Consider the following 18,591-nt stretch of genomic DNA (forward strand, 5'->3'; position numbering starts at 1 on the left):
TTATATAAGGGCATGAATACCAGGAGTCAGGGGTCATGCGGGCTGCCTTCCAGTCCATCCTCTAACACACGTAACCCAGACGAGTCTCAAAGAGATTATGTTGAGCAAGAGAAGCTAGACACAAAAAATTACACACCTTACGATTCCATTTATATGAAATTCTAGTACAGACAAAACTAACCTCTACAGTCAGTGAAAGATCAGCAGTTGCCTAGGGCCAAGGGCAGGGGAGGGGCTCGGCCGTAGAAAGGTGCAAGGCTTTCCAGGTGATGAACACAAATGTCTTGGCTGGTGCGATGGTTATGTGCACGGATACATGTGTCAGAGCTCATCAAACTGTACGTTGTAAGTGGGTATATTTTATTTTATGCAAATTATACCTCTATAAAGGATATTTTTTAAATGGCCCTTTGAATTGCAAATTTTTATCGCCATTTTCCCTACGAGGAAAACTGAGGTCCAAATCAGCTCTTGGAACTGGGATTCTAAGTCAGGCATAACGGCAAAGCCCGTTCTCTTTTCCTCTATGCACAACACCTCATTTTTCTCCAATCTGCCATCTTCACAAAGGAGAAAAACAGAGGACCATAGACTTCTAAGAAACACAGGCCCCTCCCTGGTACCAGGGGATGAATCTTGGTTCATTTCAGCCAGTTGTGGTCATTCCGTTCCCACTGAGAGACGTGTTTAGAAAAGGGCTTGAGACACAGTTCTGACCAGTGAGGCATCTGCCAGGATTCTGGAAAGTCCACTGCAGTTCTTAAAAGCAACACAAGAAAAGGGCTCTTTTCTCACAGGCATGAGGGTGTGACCCCAGGAGCCCGGGCGACTCACTGATGACGTGAAGAGACAGTGGAGGACAAAATCCGTCCCTGAGAATAAGAGTCAGAAGGGCACAAAGCATTTAGGTCCTTGAAGATGACACTGAGCCTCTGATTTACTCACCCCTGAGATGGCCCCATCTCAGTGATGTGAGTGATACCTTTTCTTTATTGATTTAGTCATCACTCTTATTTGCTTCCAAAATCATCCTATATGCTGAAGATATAAGCAAATACTATCAAAAAAAATACTTTTTTTGCACTCAACCTCATGGTGTGTAAAGTTCTAAACACTTGTCTGCACTGCAGTACCTTCAAAATTGGTGGAAGGCAGTTGCTGGTGTACAACTGTGTGAATGCTAACATTAGTTTTATTCTCTGAAGTGTTTGTTCATAGCTAAAGATTAGAAACAACCTAACCATCCATCTGTAGGGGATTGGTTACATCAATTAGGGTATAGCCATATAATGAGATACGATTAAAAATAAAAGAGCGTCTCCATTTGTGCCGATATGAAGTGATTTCCAAGATATGCTTGCTGAGTAGAAAAACAAGAATCAGAACAGTCTTTGAAGAAGACTTTGAAGTCCATGGTCATGGAAAAGCCTCTGAAGTTCATTGCCAGGACTATTGTGGTACAGGAAAGGAACTTGGAAGGTGGACGCAAGACCCTAAACAGAAATTTCACCATGGATGGGCCCACTGGGGACATTAAGGGATGGAGGGACTGTGCGAAGCCAGGTTGCCCGTAACAGCAGGAAAGCTGTGAAACCTGCTGGGGAACCTACAACATGGACATTGCTCTCAAGATCAACTCCTTGAGGCAAAAGCATCAAGGATTGGGTGGGTTTGAAGAAAACTGCTGTATGTGATCTCACGTACGTGAGTTACCTATTTTTAAGATATTAAAGACATTTTTTAAAAAATTGTATGCATAGAAACTCTGGCAAGTCTCACAATAAATGCTGCCTACTTGGCAGCATCAAGATTTAGCTCACATCACTGACTTTAATCCAAGGCTCACTGTGTGCCTGATGCTGGCCTCACCTCCTTACCTAGATTGATGTATTCCATCTGTGCAGCAACTCTATCGGGTACTTGTTATTGTTACCAACCTAGTGTTTGCAGATGGGTAAACTGAGACACAGAAATGCTAGCTGGTGTTCCAAGATCACACAGCTGCTAAGTGCTAGAACCAGGGCTTGAGCACAAAGTGCATGCCCTATACACTCCACTAATCAACATCTGGGGTTACTGGAAGGATGAAATGAGCTCATGTGTTTTAGCTGGCATTGGCCTTAACCAGCGGTTCTCAAAGAGTAGTCCGTGCGCCAGCAGTGTTAGAAATTTGTTAGTCTAGTTAAATATTTAGAAACGTGGCCCAGGTTCAGCCAGACCTGGTATACGTGATCACTGCATGCTGACGTGCTTCTTGGCTGGCGTGGGTACGGGAAGTCCCACTCAGCGGGGGAAAGAATAAATCCACGCTCCGCTAACCTTGGGGAAACATACCCATGTATTGTGCACATAGGTGCCACTTTGTTCTTGTCCAGCAGCCACCACTAAGGACTCAGCAGGAAGTTAGGCTGTGATCAATCATTGATGTCCTACAGAGACTTAGGAGGTAGCAAGACCCTACCATTCCCAGGCTGGCTGTTTGATCTCTGCACACTGAAACCAGCTAAATCATTTCTCTCCTCCACTTAGCTGTTCCATGGGACAGAGATCTCAAACTCCTTCCTTCCTTCCTTCCTCAATGCCAGTCACCTAATAGATGCTCAGTAACAGTGCATTGAAGGAAGAGGCCATCACAGTTCACCTACTGGCTGCCTTTTCAGGAGTTTCTCAGCCTTGGCTGTCTGTTACAATCACTGGGAGAGCTTCTAAAAACCCCAGCCTCAGGCCAATTGCATCAGAACATCGGGGGTAGAGGAAAAGGGAGAAAGACTAGGTATGAATGGTTTCGAGAGGTCCCCAGGTGATTCCAAGGTGTGGCTAAGATCGAGAGCCCCTAAGCTAGAATGAAGCAGCCAAGTGCACAGGGTTGATCTGGCAACCGCCAAACCAGCACAGAGTCACAGTTCAAGACACACTGAGTAAAACCCGTCCGGCTTCCTCGAAGGCTGCCCTCCACTTCTGTGATGGGCATGTGAGCTGAGCTGCATGCAGCCAAGACCCTGTCTTAAGAAGTTCCTGTGCATAGTGGAAGGTGCAGCTGGAAGCATTTATGCTGGAAACCCTGGCTGGGTGATAGTCCTAAAAATTATTGCCATATGTCTCCAGCAGGGAGGACAAGGCCCGCAGGAGTCCCTCCGCCCTCCACAGCCTCTCTTCCATCAGCTGCTCAGTCCTCACCCGTGGGGGCCCCGGAGTGGCTCCATTTAGTTGAATAATTTTATGGAGCGTCCATGTTCCTTGCAAAAGGCCAGGTCTTGGAAATAGAGATATAAATCCAACGTCCCCCTTCCCTGGTGGGGTTCATGGCCCAGAGGGAGACAAAGAAAGTAAACCCACAGCTAGGATGTGGTGTGACAAGGGCCATGATGGAGAGTAGTACAGAGAGTGAGAGCTTACAGGAAGAGGGGGCGGGGTGGGGGGACTCAGCAGCCTCCAGAAGCCTTCTGAGCAGAAGAGGTAACAACACGGAGCCTTTTTTCTTTTTCTTTTGAAATATTCACATATATTTTTTAAAGCTTGGAATAATTTTAAACATATATAGTTGAACACAACAATTTAACAAATATTAACTCGTTGCCGTATTTACTTCAGATCCTTTAAAAAAAAACAATTCTAAACCATTTCAAGCATAGGAAAAGTACAGAGAATAATAGAACAAACACCCAAATCCTGAGGTGATTAAGAGCGCCTGCTCTGGAGCCAGGCTACCTGGCTCTGCGGTGTGACATCGGAAAGCTTACTTAACCTCTCTGGGCCTCTGTCTTATTTTAAAAAAAACAAACACCTTCCTCAAGAGGTAATTGTCAGGATTAATTAAGGTAAAGCTCTTAAAAAGACAAAAGTGCCTTAGACACACTATGTACTTAATGAACTTTAACTGTTGTTACCCGTGTGGTCATGACCCTGCTTGTCATTCTTAACATTCTGCCACATTTGTTTTAGATTTTTTTATAAAGAGAAGTATAATATCATAGACAGTTTTTTTATTGAGGTCACATAGTTTTATAACATTATATAAATTTCAGGTGTACATCATTATATTTCAGTTTCGATGTAGACTACGTCATGTTCACCACCCAAAATCTAATTGCCATCCGTCATCATCCACATGTGCTCCTTTACTCCTCTTGCCCTCCCCCGTCTCCCTTCCCCTCTGGTCACCACCAGTCTAATCTCTGTCTCTGTGTGTTTGTGTGTTGTTATCTTCCACTTATGAGTGAAATTATACGGTATTTGACTTTCTCCATCTGACTTATTTCCCTTAGTGTAACGCCCTCAAGGTCTGTCCGTGTTGTCGCAAATGTCAAGATTTCATCGTTTTCATGGCTGAGTAGTATTCCACTGTGCATACCACATCTTCTTTATCCATTCATCCATTGATGGGCACTTAGGTTGTTTCCAAGTCTTAACCATTGTGAATAATGCTGCAGTGGACATAGGGGTGCAAATATCTTTTCAAATTAATGTTTTCATGTTCTTTGGATAAATACCCAGAAATGGAATAGCTGGGTCATATGGTATTTCTATTCATAATTTTTTGAGAAATCTCCATACTGTTTTCCATAGTGGCTGCACCAGTTTGCATTCCCGCCAGCAGTGTATGAAGGTTCCCTTTTCTCCGTGTCCTTGCCAACACTTATTTCTTGTCTTGTTAAATATAGCCGTTCAGATGAGCGTGAGGTGATATCTCGTAGTTTTGATTTGCATTTCCCTCATGGTTAGTGATGTTGAACATCTTTTCAGTGCCTGTTGGCCATCTGTATCTCTTCTTTGGAAAAATGTCTGTTCAGATCCTCTGCCCATTTTTCAATTGGGTTGTTTGTTTCTTTGTTGTTGAGTTGCATGAGTTCTTTATATATTTTGGATGTTAACCCCTTATCAGATGTATTGTTTGCAAATATCTTCTCCCAATGGTTAGGTTGTCTTTTCATTTTGTTGATAGTTTCCTTTGCTATGCAGAAGCGTTTTAGTTTGATGTGATCCCAGTTGTTTATTTTTTCTTTTGTTTCCCTTGCCTGAGTAAACATGGTATTCAAAAGGATGTTGCTAAGACTGATGTCAAAGAGTGTAGTGCCTATGTTTTCTTCTAGGAGTTTCATGGTTTCAGGTCTTACATTCAAGTCAATTCATTTAGAGTTGGTTTTTGTGTGTGGTGGAAGATAATGGTCTACTTTCATTCTTTTGCGCGTGGCTGTCCAGTGTTCCCAACACCATTTATTGAAGAGGCTTTCCTTTCTCCACTGTATGTTCTTGGCTCCTTTGTCAAAATCAGCTGTCCACAGATGTGTGGGTTTATTTCTGGGCTCTCGATTCTGTACCGTTGATCTGTGTGTCTGCTTTTGTGCCAAAACTGTGCTGTTTTGAGGCTTTTAAAGACCCCTCTATGCCTCTCTCTCCCTCTTCCTGCTACGGAAGAGCCAGGAGTCAGGGTGGGAAAGTCCACTGCAGGGCACGGGCCAGGGGAGGCCCTGGCTTCTAAGGAAACCCTCCAGTGTGCTCAGAAAGGAAGGCGACTGATGCGCAGGGGAGGAGGCTGGAGAGGTGGCCGGAGCCCGTCAGGAAAGACAGTCAGGAGTTCGGGCACTGTCCGTGAACCCACCTGGGAGCTCATTTCCCTTCACAGACCATCACATCCAACTCTCTCTTCTCTCCCAGGAAACCGTCAGGGGCCTTTTTTAATGGCTCCCTTCAAAAAATCAACAAAAAGCAAAAGATAAAATAAAGAAACCTCACCCACACTTGCACCCCAATCTGGAAAATTCCACCGTGTGCGGGCCAGCTTTAACAAACAAGGGGAGACCGCGAGGACTTAGCCCCCCTGAAGTCATTGCCGCCTGAGTGTCCTGGGGGCAGGAAATGAGTGATTTAGGGCCGCAGCCAGGCTAGGAGCATTTTGCTTCTCTTGGCCCCAAGTTGCTTGCGCTGAGCAGTTAGCTTGGGGAGCTATGCACCCCACCAGGTGGATATTTCTTGCTGAGTGAGCTGATAAGAGAGTCCCTGACTCGTTCAACAGTTAACCTGACAGAAGCGCCTATGTGGCTTGCCAGGCATGGATATTTGCGGGGAGAGCCACGGGTCTAAGTATATACGAGTGCCCAGCCTCAGTTAGAAATGTGCTCTCCCATCACCCCCGAGCAGTACCATCATTTTTTATCTCGAAATGGGCTTCCCCCCATCTTCCCCTCCCCTCCGCTTCTCCAGCATCCGTTCCAGCCGCTGCTGAGGAACAGCTGCTCTGAGGCCCATCTCTCATCAGCTGCCTTATCTCCCTGATGAATAATGTTCCCCTTCCCGGAGCAGCGGCAGCCTGGCAGGAGGCCCGCCCGGCGTGGAACAGGCCGCTGACAGCGCTTGGAGCCCAGGCAGCTGTCAGAGAGCAGAGACTGGGGCGGCCCCCACCTTGCCCCCGCGTGGGGAGATGGCTAAGCCCCCTGCCTCACAGAGATGTGCCACTAGAGTCCCACAGCCCTGGCGAGCAGCAGCTCACACACTCAGCTGTGCTGAGCCCATCTCAGTGCTCAGTCACCATTCTGGGTGCTGGGGAAACAGAGGCACATGGGTCCTGCCCCTCAGGAGTGAGGAGTGTTTATGGGGGATGTGATTTGTACGTAATAGGACAGACCTCTATACTTGGTAGTTCTGTGTCCTTGAGAGTGTGTGTAATCACTCCAGGTCTGGGTTTTCCTCATCTGCAGAGTGGGCTAACATGTTGTACAGATGCTGTGGTTCTCTGACCACCTGTGCCAGCCAGGGCTTCCATCCCCCAGTGCTGTGAGTGCCATGGTAACGGCTGTACCTCCAGCCTTCTCCACAGCCTTTGCTGACGGTAACTGCATCCCTGAGACATCCCAAAGGCTAACTTCCTCCATGACCATGCCCCCTCCCATCAGGGGAGTCGGTAACTGACTGATATTGGGGACACTCAGTCCTCTTTCCTCAAGGTGGGACAACTTGGTGGGACTACTGATGCTCCGGAGCCCCCTGTGCATGAGGCCAAGACTAGACTTGACCCACCACTACACTCCTCCTGGGCCCCTTCTCTTCCTGTCCTGCTTCCCTCACGCCTTACAGCTTTTCCTCAACAGCACGCCCTCCCTCCGTGAATCACAGGCTTTCGGAAGCCTGTTTTGGGCTCCGCTTCTAGGGGACCCAGCCCAAGAGAAGTGCCTGCTTCACGAGGACTCTGTGTGAGAACTCGATGAGATAAGGCTTGAAAAGCCCCTTGCAGGTGCCTGGCACTTGGCAAGTCCCCAGGAGTCGGTGATCACGATTCTTATAAACTACTGCTACGTGACAGAATGTCACAAGGGAACACGGACAGATACACGGAGATACAACGGGTGTGGAAAGCCTTGGGTCCCAGTCTGGAATTGGAGGCAGTCATCCCAGGAAGGTCCCTCAGAGGTCATGTAGCCCAACTCTCTTTGTACCCATGAGAAGACTGAGGCCCAGAGAGACGCGGCACTGGCAGGTGCCCATGGGGCAGAACTGGCCTAGACTGTGTCTTGCTTTTTCCCTCCACTCCACATGCTATTTTGGCATCTTCTGATCCTCTTTCTCTGCTAGTTGTTTCCTTTAGATGGGCCAGGGCCCTGAGAAGTGAAGCCAGCGCACACTCCGTTTCCACATGGGCACCTCCTATAGGCTGGGCACCTGCTGGGCACACAGGGAAGGATCCACAAAGGTGTATAGCAACCCCTGGTTGTTGCAGAGAGCATCACTGTTTTCAGAGTGTGTGTGTGTGTGTGTGTGTGTGTGTTTTGGCTAACTTTATCCCAGGAAGTAAATAGTACCAGCCCATTCTACATGGGAGGATTTATTAAGAGCGAGCTTTGAAAGTCCAGGAAAAGCAGGAAGATGGGCAAGGGCATTCCTGGACTCACTTTGTTTCCATATCAAACACATAGGAGTATTCTTAATTTCCACAGTGCTCCCTCTGAAGGATCCCCCTGAATACTGTCCCTTTCATTTTCCCCAAGTACGTACAGAGTTACAAACGAGAGACAGATCGTGGCTTCTAGGGAACAGCTATCGTCCCATGTCGTGGGAAGGTAGGGTGCGTGATGGGGGATGACCACAGCAGAACTTGAGGAGTAGACCAAAACCATACCAGACACAAGACTCCTGTACCATGCTGAATCTTTTGGGCTTCAATCTGCAAACAGTGGGCAGCCTCCAAAACCCTTTGTCCAGGAGAGTGACATGCTCAGATGTGTGTCCTACAAAGGTCTCTCTGGGCCGTGTGGAGAGGAGACTTGAGACGCAAGGCAAGACCCCTGCCCCCAGCTGGAGACAACCTCCGACAGGTGAAGAGTTCAGTAAGAGGCCATGACTTGTGAGCTGTCAGAAAATGTGGTGTGAGTAATTTCCACGTGAGAGAGACATGCTGAGGGTGACAGGAATGGAGGATAGAAAGAAATCGCTGAGGAAGTGGGATTCAAGTTGGGGGGCTTTTCAAGGGGCAATTTCCTAACCATGGGGATTGGTGTGGCAGAGTGCAATATGAATGGATGGTAGATGAGTGTGGAGGACGGCACGGCCAGTGGACCTGGGCAAAAGGGTTTCTTAGGAGCGCAGATGAGATGGAGCTAAGAGGAGGCCCAGACAGCCTTCTGGGGAGCACTGACTGAGCATCAGGAAAAGAAGTATGAACTCCTACCTGTAGGCAGTGGAGGCTGCGGGAGGGTTTTGAACAGCATGGTGGCCTGAGGAAAGCAGGATTTTAAGATTAGTCCAGGAGCGTAATGCAGAATAGGTTGTTAGAGGGAGAGTTACCTCCCCAAGATGGAGACCATGCACTGACTGCTTTCAGGCCACATACCCTGTCCAGACAAGTTTGGTTTGCCCATACAATGTGGACCAGTATTTTTTAAAAGGAGAGATTTGAAACAAAAGGTTTCACGTAAAAGACAGGTTTCTGGCTTCATTTGAAAAAATCAGAGGATTTGGTAAACCTGGACCGAGTCTTTCCACGTGGCCACCGTATGCTGGAGTTGGGTCGCAACCAACCCGTTAAGCTGCAGCTTTGAGTTTCGTTGGAATTTTTCCCATACTCGTCCTGCTTCATTTGTTGTTGGTGCCAGCCTTCATGGTGATTTAAAAAAATTCTTTCGAATGAGTCATCAACTTTTAAGTAATTGCGAATTTCATATGAATACCTAGATTTTGGCTTCTTTAAAAAAGTCATTAGGGCTATGGGACCTCATTCCTATGTGGCCATAATGGCTGGCGCTCAGGCCGTTTTTCGCTTCACCAGCCCCCACCTCTCCTCCTCGCTCTCCACAGAGGCCTGTGTTAGCTGCCCTTTATCAGAGGTTGTGGTCTCCGACAGAAAATGAAATGTTTCTTGTACTCTAGTTATCAAAAGTGGGAAAATGAAAGATAGAGTAGGGATGTGCAAGCTTCCAAAAGAGGTTGGAGGGAGCACTGTGGAAATTAAGAATATTCCTATGTGTTTAATATGGAAACAAAGAGAGTGTGTGTTAGAAGGGCCAGCCCTGGTGTCTAGCTGTTAAGCTTCGGCGCTCTCAGTGCAGCGACCCGGGTGCATTTCCCAGTCAGGGAACCACGCCACCAATCTGTCGGTTGTCATGCTGTGGCAGCTGCACGTTGCTGTGATGCTGAAAGCTATGCCACTGGCATTTCAGGTACCAGCAGGGTCACCCATGGTGGATGGGTTTCAGTGGAGCTGCCAGACTAAAACAGACTAGGAAGAAGGACCTGGCCACCCAGTTCCGAAAAACTTGGCTGTGTAATCGCAGCAGAGCATCATCTGATATAGAACCGGAAGGTGAGAGGATGGGCCAACAAGACAGGTAGAAGTAACTAGGACTCGGAATTGCCTGAACGGCAGTAACAAATGTGTTGGAGGAATAGCGCTGAGGGGCCCGCTTCACTAAGCCCTGGTGTTACTTTCTCAGGCTCTGTAGAATTTAGGCTGGGCATCCCTGGGGCAGAGGCAGGGAACTCATTCACAACCCAGCAGTCTGGATTCGGAGTCAGACCCTGTGCTACAGAGAAGAAGAAGATGAGGGACTTGTGACCCTGGGCATTAGGAGCTGAGGGTCTGTCGAGGTGTCCTGGGCATGAGGCAATGGAAGGGAAAACCAGAGTGAGAGGAGCGAGCGAGAAGTGTAGGGAAAAATCCTAGGCTCCTTACATAGGGGGTGTCGAGAGAAGAATCGCAGATGACTTCAGGGTGACAGATCCTGGGTTCCTGGGAGCATCTTGGATAATACAAGCCAGGAGAGCCACACTGGGGGAGACTGATGACGTGGGGTCCAGGCACAGTGAGCTGAGTTGATGATGAGGCAGCCGGGTGGGTGTGTGGTGCTGGTTGCACGGTGCTTGTTATGCACGTTGGGTTTGAAGCACGTCTCCTGTGGACCTTGTTCTTGCTGTGCTTAATCTCTTGGTGCCTTCGTTTCTTGAAAACACTCTCCTCCTTATAGGGTCATTGCGAAGGTTAAAGATAGCATAATTAAAAGCCTAAAAATGATCCCTGGCACAGAGGAAGTGCTCTATAAATCAGAGTCATTTTCGCTATCGCCTGTGAGGACAAGGTGGGCAAACCCACTGAATGGAGATGATTCCATGAGGTAGAGAATCAACACCAAGCCTTGCAGAAGAGTCACAGGAGGAGAGAAGATGGTGTAGTGAGGAGCCAGGGGGAAGCAGGTGGAAAACAAGGGGAGAGGGCATCGTCAAGGCAGGGAGGAAAAGGTGTGGAGGGAGAGGATGGAGATCATGCCACGGAGCCCACTGAGGACAGAAGTGTCGTGCACCTGAGGGAACTTGCCCCCCAGAGGACTCTTGGCAATGTCTTGAGACATTTTTAGTTGTCACAACTGGGCACGGGGGTGCTATTGCCTTTAGTGGGTAGAGGCCAGGGATGTTCCTAACACCCTCCAAGGCACAGGACAGCCCCCCCAGAACAAAGAATGACCCACCTCCAAAGGTCAGAAGTCCAGAGGTTGGGAAACCCTTCTCTGGAGCCAGCAGGCTTCTGGGTTTGACTCGTGGTTTCACCATGAACAGATGTGTGATCTTGGCAAGTTCTGTAACCACTCTGTGCCTCAGTTTCCTTATCTGGAAAATGGGGATGATAATAATACTTGCTTCATAGGATTGTTCAGGCTTAAATGAGTGGAGATACACAGAGGGCTTAGAAGAGAGGCTCGTAGGACATTAGCTGTTATTAGAAGTCAGGGAAAGAGGGCATAGCAGAGCCCGTTTCATCTCAGAGTCTGGCATTTAGGAGTGACCTCAATGCGATGTCGCTGGGGTGGAAAGGGTGCTGGCAGCCAGATGCAGAGAGCTATGGAGATGGGGACCTGGGAATGGGGGCTGGCAGGCATAGACTGGCTTGTCCAACAGGTGTAGCAATGGAAGGAAGAGAACAGGCTGCTTATGGCTACCGGACCAAGTGGAGGGGACTTGCTTCACGTCCATTTATTTAGTGACGCCAACTGGAAGTTCTGGTTAACTCCCAAACCACATTGTAACAAAAATGGAAATTTTTCAAAATAAAAGAAATCACCTGCTGCCTCACCACCTTAACAGATGAGCAATGTTCCATCTCCCCTTCCAAGCCCATCATGTTTATAGCGCTTTTCTCATAACACAGATTCTCTTCTTTATTGTTTTATCCATGTGAAATTGTCCCAAAAGCATTTTCCATGATGTGACATCATTGTTACATCTATCATTTTTTCCAAAATGAAGATAACCTCATTGTTTTTTCCTGCTTATAAAACTTCTCTGTGCTTTTCTTTTTTTTTCAATTCAGAGAGTACCACAAAGTCTGAAGAAGAATGTAACAATGCCTTTCCCCATTTCACCTTTCAGGGTAATCCGGTCAGCATTTTGATGAACAACCTTCCAAACTAGTCTCCGTGCGTTTCTCGATGTGTCGATTTGTTAATTCTTTTATGTAGACATGAGCATCGCTTAACTGTTGATTCGTTTTCAACCTTGAAGCGAGGGTATTCCTATTGTTGGCGCTGAGATCATGGTTTGGGAACTGGAGAGGGGGCTGTGGATGGATACACACAAGCACAAAGGAAGCGAGAAAGCTCTGAAAGCTGCCAGCAAGAGGAAATATTGGGGATGTGCCTTGTGTCTGTTTCCCGAGGCTGCGGTAACTGAGTACCATGGGCTGGGTGACATCAACAACAGAAATTTATTCTCCCACAGTTCTGCAGGCCGGAAGTCTGAGATCAAGGTGTCAGCAGGGCCCGGCTCCCTCTCAAGGATCGAAGTGAGGGTCCTTGCCTTCCTCCTCCTGGCTTCTCGTGGTTGCCAGCAATCATTTGCGTTCCTTGGCGTGTAGGCGTATCCCTCCAGTCTTTGAGTCCTTCCTCACATGGCATTCTCCTCTTCCTCTCTGTGTGTCTGTGTCCACATTTCCCTCTTCCTATAAAGACACCCATCATTGGAGTAGGGCTCACTCTACTCCAGTATGATCTCATCTTAACTTGATTAAATGTGCAAAGACCTATTTCCAAATAAGGTTAGGTAACAGGGCTTAGGATGTCAACGTATCTTTCTCGGGGACACAATTCAGCCCATAACATGTGGGATCCCCAGGGTGATGGAGGAGGAGGATGGAGCAAGCATGGGGCCTTGAGGACTCCTTTTCTGGAATGAAAGGGAAGGAAGAGACCAGGATAAAGAGACGGAGTTTCTGAGGCAGAGAAGAGAGATGAGGAAGTCAACTTCCTCCGGTAACTCATGTCTGTGTTTTATTAACCTCCTAGTAGTTTACAAAGAGGGCCCTGGGATTCATCAGAGAGCCCTGCTGTCCGTAAACCCCACTGGGCCCCTTCCCCACCGTCACACGCCGTGCAGCTGGCAGCTGCCGCGCGGGCCCCACAGGCCTCCATGCAGCATCCTGTTGTCCGCTCTTTGCCAGATTCTTGGTTGGCTGCCACCTAATTTCTTTTCGGCCTGGACTAATTTCTTGCAGTCCTCAGACTGGCGGGAAGCATCACTAATTCCCAAAGTCCTTCCATATGGCCCGTTTGAAGTGCTCCGTCTGCAAAGCGTGCACATCTCCTCTGCTCCATTCTTTGCAGAGGGACAGTGGTCCATAAGCCTTCAGGAGTGTGGAGACCAATTGAATGTTTTGATCTCCCCTCTCCTTTTCCTTGTGACACCTGTTTTTGCTGGTTTGCTCAGCTCTCTTGGTTTCCTTCCCCCAGATTCGGTACCCGAGGTTGAATTTTCAGAGGTGGAGGGACATGGAGAAGGGTTGTGGGGAGTGTGGAGACAGTGAAGAGGAAAACCTGAAGTCTCTCTACTGGTGGGCGCAGACGCCGGAAAGTCCAGAGCCTTCCCAGGCACGGTTGGGGTCAGGGCTGGGGTGATGGGTCAGCCATGTGACCAAAATCAGCATCCGCATCCCCCTTTGTCAACCCAGCTCTTGGGGAACAGGGAACCATTACAAAGAGCAGTCAAGCGGCCAAGAATAATGAGGCTCCTGCTTGTTAACTTAGGTCCCAGGCAAAGCCCAGCCAAGAGCTGTTCTTGCCGCTGCAGGCTTTGGCATATTTGAGGGAATTATTACACTTCTCCCATGGTTAAAAGTCACTTAGCCTTTGGCCCCCCGTGTCTTGATGCTGCCTGAAGCACCCAGTAATGTCCCTGCAACACATCACCTGTCCCATCTCTACTATTTAATTATACGTTGTCCTTGATTTCCTCTCCAGCGCTGCCAGCCTCTTCTGAGAAATACCTGCAATGAGAAACCCAAATAATACGGCTCCTGTTAAGTGTAAAGCTGAAATAACAAGAAAATCCAGATACAGCCTGCAGCCAGGATGTGCCAGCTTGTGTAGCATTGAAGGAGGCCGTCCTGCCCACGCATAAGAGGCACAGGGCTTGGGCCCAGCGGGGCTGCGGAGACCAAAGGGCGGGAAGGGGTTCATGAGAGTTGTTGGGATTTTGTGCCCAACCTCATCTCTTGCTACCACCTCATCAGACCTTACACTTCAGCCATCTAATCAGGTGCACACTTTGCCACGTCCTCCTGATATCAGTCAGAGCAATAGTGATGGCAAGCAACAGACCCAGTTCAAACTACTGTGGGCAAAACAGGATACTCCCTATCTCACATAACTCAGAAGATAGAGAGGGCTCTGGTGTCAGGCTCAGCAGGATTCAGGGACTCAAGAGATGTGGACAGGGCTTTTGCCTCCCTCCCTGTCTCTGTTCTCAGTGGCACTTCTCCTACCGATAGGATCCCTCCACGTATGGAGAAAATGGTGTCCGTCAACCCCAGTTTACATCACGTGGCTCAGCCAGCCACTCCCCTCTCCCAGCACTCAGAGAGATTCTGATGGTCCCATTTTACATCAGAGATGCAATCCTTAGACCAGTTACTGCCCAAGGAAATGTGGTTCTTTGATTGGAGAAGATTTTATCACGGGCTCTGTTTTCAAAAAAAAAAAAGGAGGATACTGAGCAGATAAAACAAAAACCAACACGGTCCACTATGCTCCCTGCTACGAGGGTCCATCCATTCGTCTGCAGGTCTTGATCCCTTACCTGAGATACCCGCAAAACCCTGCCCACATGACAAACCGCTCCTTTTCTCTCAAGCCCCGTGCCTTCCAGCACACACTCATTCACACCCACCCCCAGAGTTGAATACACTCTTCAGTCCACTCTCATACCTTGTACATGCCTCTATTATTTCACTCACTTATTCATTTGTTCATTTAGCAATTCCTTGTCCTTTAGAATCGTACCCAAGTCCTCTCAAATTGTGAGTTTCCTGAAAACAGGGGTCATCTCAGGATCTCCAGCCTCCAGACAGGGCACTCAGCCCACTGTCAGGGCCTGATAACTGCTGGCAGCCACATCCTGGGATGCTGGGGTGACATGGAGGACTTGGCCCTTCCCTGACCAGGTAGAGAACCTGGGGTGCTGGATATGGAGGGAGGAACCGTATGCCACAGGTCGCCTGGCTTGAGCCACTAATTTCTCTGCATTCCTTGCAAACCCCTCAACCCCGGGCTGTCAGGACCCTGTGCATTCTATGTAGCAGTGAATGGCAGGATTTGAAGTGGAACACATGCCCAGTTTGCCCAGATATATCCCTCATAGAAAGTGTTTATCTTTCCACATATCATATCTGAGCATCTTGAGGGGTCGTGGGGTCCAACTTGAATTCCCTGGAGTTAAAACCTTCTTGGTGATGCTAATATATCTCCAGGAAGACAGAACTCATTAGCTTGTAAGGCAGCCCCTGGTTATTAGAGGCCACGTGGTGTCTCGTGGCAACATGGCCGTCAGCCCTCGTTTTCTTCTCTAGGACCACAAGGAAAGAGGTCCCTCCCTTTTCCAGTGGCCATTCCACTTTGTGTCCGTTCATTTATTCATTCCTTTATATGTGCGTTCATTAACTCAATCACACATTTAAAAACATTGGGATGGTCTAGTTTGTCCAAGATGGGCAGGTCCCCTCTTCTCACTGAGCTGATATGTTTAGAGGGAAGGGACAGACAAGAAACATCTAAACAGATAAACAGGAGAAATACGATTGTCACAAGAGCTGTTAAGAAAGGAAAATAGGACACCATGAGAATTGGGGCAAATTTTGATGGAGTGAACAGGACAGGTGTCTTTGAGGAAATGAACTTGAGCTGATGAGAGAGTGATAAGAATGAGACACCCATGCACAATTTGGGAGAAGAGCTTCCAGGGAGAGAATTAGAGGAAGGGAGGGTGTCAGTGTGGCTCTAGTGGAGGTGAGGGAGGAGAGAAAAGTAGGTGTGAGGATGGAGAGGTAGGCTGGGGCCTTGAGCCATCGTAAGGAGCTGAGGATCTGCTGTCAGAAAGAGGAAGCCTTCAGAGAGTTTTAAACAGGGAAGTGATGCATACTTTTGAAAGAGCACTTTGAGTATGGAATCTTGAGGTGGATTTTCAGATCCTTAAAGACAAAGAGGAGGTGATCACTACTCTTATTTCAAAGAATGAAAAAGGTTCCAGTTTAGCGGTGAGTTCTAGAAGTCCTCGTGAGAAAGCACCATAATATCTGGGACTGGAGTTGGCGTACCCCAGGACAGGCCATTGGATGCTCCTCTCGGAAGGGCACCCTCTTTTTCGAGGTAGCCAGATTTTTCGCCCCTAGGCTCTGTGCCTCTTTTGAGTTCTGCACAAACAGTAACAAACTGGCAGGCCAGCCAGCATGAGACCTTTAATTACTTCCTCTTGGAGCAGAGTGGAGTTACCCGTAGTGAGACACTAAGTTTACCACAACTGATGTCGGTGAGGGAAACCACATCCCAGGACGAGGGGGCATCCCGTTGTCAGAATCCAGGCCCCGGAGGAGCCTCTGAGCATCAAAGCAGAGAGAAAAATCAAAAGGGAAAGACTGATAGATTCGACTCGGAAGGAATGGGAAATGTGTTTACTTGTTTTTTTAAGATGCACGGACATTAAAAAAAAAGAAAAGACAAGAAAACAACTAGTAAAAGCATTGCCACACACGACAGATAAAAGGAAGCATCCTGATATAGTACAGAGCTCCATCCATGAGGAAACAGTAAGACCCCGTTTTTAAAAATGGGGAAAGATGTGAGCAGACTTTTGCAGAAAAGAAAATGCAAATGGTTAATAAAAGTACTCAATCTCACTAAAATCAGGAGTGCAAACTAAAACAGCAGTGGGATACAGGGTATCTTTTGGGGAAAATTGCTTATCAAATTGAAAAATGTAGTTTTTAAAAACCGCAGTGCTGGTGAGGCTGAGGTGAGATGCATGCTGTCATGTGCAATTGGTGACGGGCGCCTTTAAAAGGGGGCACTTTTTTGAATACCTGAAAAAAAGAGTTCATACCCTTTAACCCAGTAATCCCAATTCTTAGAATCTGTTTTAAGGAAATAGTTGAAAAAGAAGGCATTGATTTGTGTGCAAAGATGTACGTGTGTGAAATATTGGTAACAGCCCACTTGATAATAGTAGATGGTCGGTTGACTGAATTGTGGTGTTCCCATTCAGCGGACTCTTAGCCGTTAGAAGTGATATTTTTGAAGAGATTTCGATAGTAGAAGAAATGCTCACACTATATGTGGAAAACAGAAAAATCACAATTTCTAGAAAGCTTGAAATCAAATATGAGTATGAATGCATATTATGTATATTAAAATAGGTAATTGGATTGTAATATGCATATAAGGAAACACGCACATAGAAAGCTTATGAGAGATTTTCTCTGAGTTGAGGATTATGGGTAATTTTGTTTACTTCTTTATGTTTTCCAAATTTTTATTTAACTTCATATTTTGCATGAGGAACACGCATTACTTTAAAAACCAGATAAAAGCAGAAAATGGTGATATTTCAAGACAGTGCTCCCTATTGTCCCCTTAGAGACACATGCGCACCACCTTCATCTCTTCCTTCCATCTGTGTTGCTGTAGGAGGCATCAAAGCTGAGCCCAAAGAACAGGAAAGTGGGAGCAGGGACCTGGGCGTGACCTCCTGCTCTGCCACGGTTTTGCCTGGTGACCTTGGACATGTCACTGCCTTGCTGCAGACCTCGGTCTCCCCATCTGTAAAATTCTCGACTTGGACTAGCTCATCTCTAAGAATGCAATAAGGACACAGGCATAGCCATTCCAAGCTTCTAACCCAACCCTAATCCTAACCACAAAGTGACATGATTGACCACTTCTGTGAGCACAGTGTCAGCCATACTTGTGCTGTCACCGTCCATGTGGTCCCCGTCGGCATGAGTGAGAACTTAGCGGGGAAGACCCTTGCCATTTCCTTTGGGGATAAGGAGATGATGTTCATGTGCATCATTCATTCCTTCCACACGTGCTTATCACACCCCTGCTCCCGCGGCTCCAGACCCTGGGAGGGGTGCACAATGAGGCCCAAGCTCAACAATCTGAGAAGCGTCAGCACCTGCAGCGCATTCTTTCCTTCTGTCTTCAGGGGAGCAGAGTCCTTTCCTTTGACAGTTGTTTTAATTTACATTTGAATTATTTTAAGGAGATGCAATTTATCTGACGCCTTATAAGGGTCCCACTCTGGGTGAGCCAAATGGATCACACCATTTTGAGTGTGAACCGCCTCCTAATGTGAGGCTGATTTTCTTGTGTGACTTACACGTGAGGAATCCTGAAATAGATGGATCCTTCACGGTGTGAATAAAACAATGTGTGAATCCACCTGGAGCCGTGTGATGGAGGGAAAAGTGTATGGACTTGGAGCCCAATGACCTGAGTTCAAATGTGGCTCTCCTGCTTCCAGCTTTGTGACTTGGGGAAGTTCACAGCTTCTCTGAGTTGCGGTATTCCCATCTATAAATTGGGGACATAATCCCGACCTTATCCAGGTCTGCTTGTGAGCATCAATCAGGATCGGATCTCCAGGAGGACCTAGCAAAGAGCTTGGCATGTCCTCACCATCGCATTAGTATTCTTAACTGCTTTCCAGAGGTTGCTACTTGAAAAGGACAGGACACATTTGAAATAGATGAGAGGTAAGCCTTGCTGCATGGTGGTGGCGAACAGGGCCATGAGCTTGCATAGACCTGGCCCTGCCGCTTACCCACTGAGCGTCTTTTGGAGGGAGTGA

General features: G+C 47.6%; 1 protein-coding gene across 1 annotated transcript in view; it reads left to right on the plus strand.

Annotated features, from left to right (window-relative positions):
* The window catches only part of SYN3 (synapsin III), a 453,079-nt gene that overhangs the window by 128,959 nt on the left and 305,529 nt on the right, over positions 1-18,591 (plus strand). The window lies entirely within an intron of this gene.

Source organism: Equus quagga, chromosome 19 (assembly GCF_021613505.1).
Source record: "Equus quagga isolate Etosha38 chromosome 19, UCLA_HA_Equagga_1.0, whole genome shotgun sequence".
NCBI classification, from domain to species: Eukaryota; Metazoa; Chordata; class Mammalia; order Perissodactyla; family Equidae; genus Equus; species Equus quagga.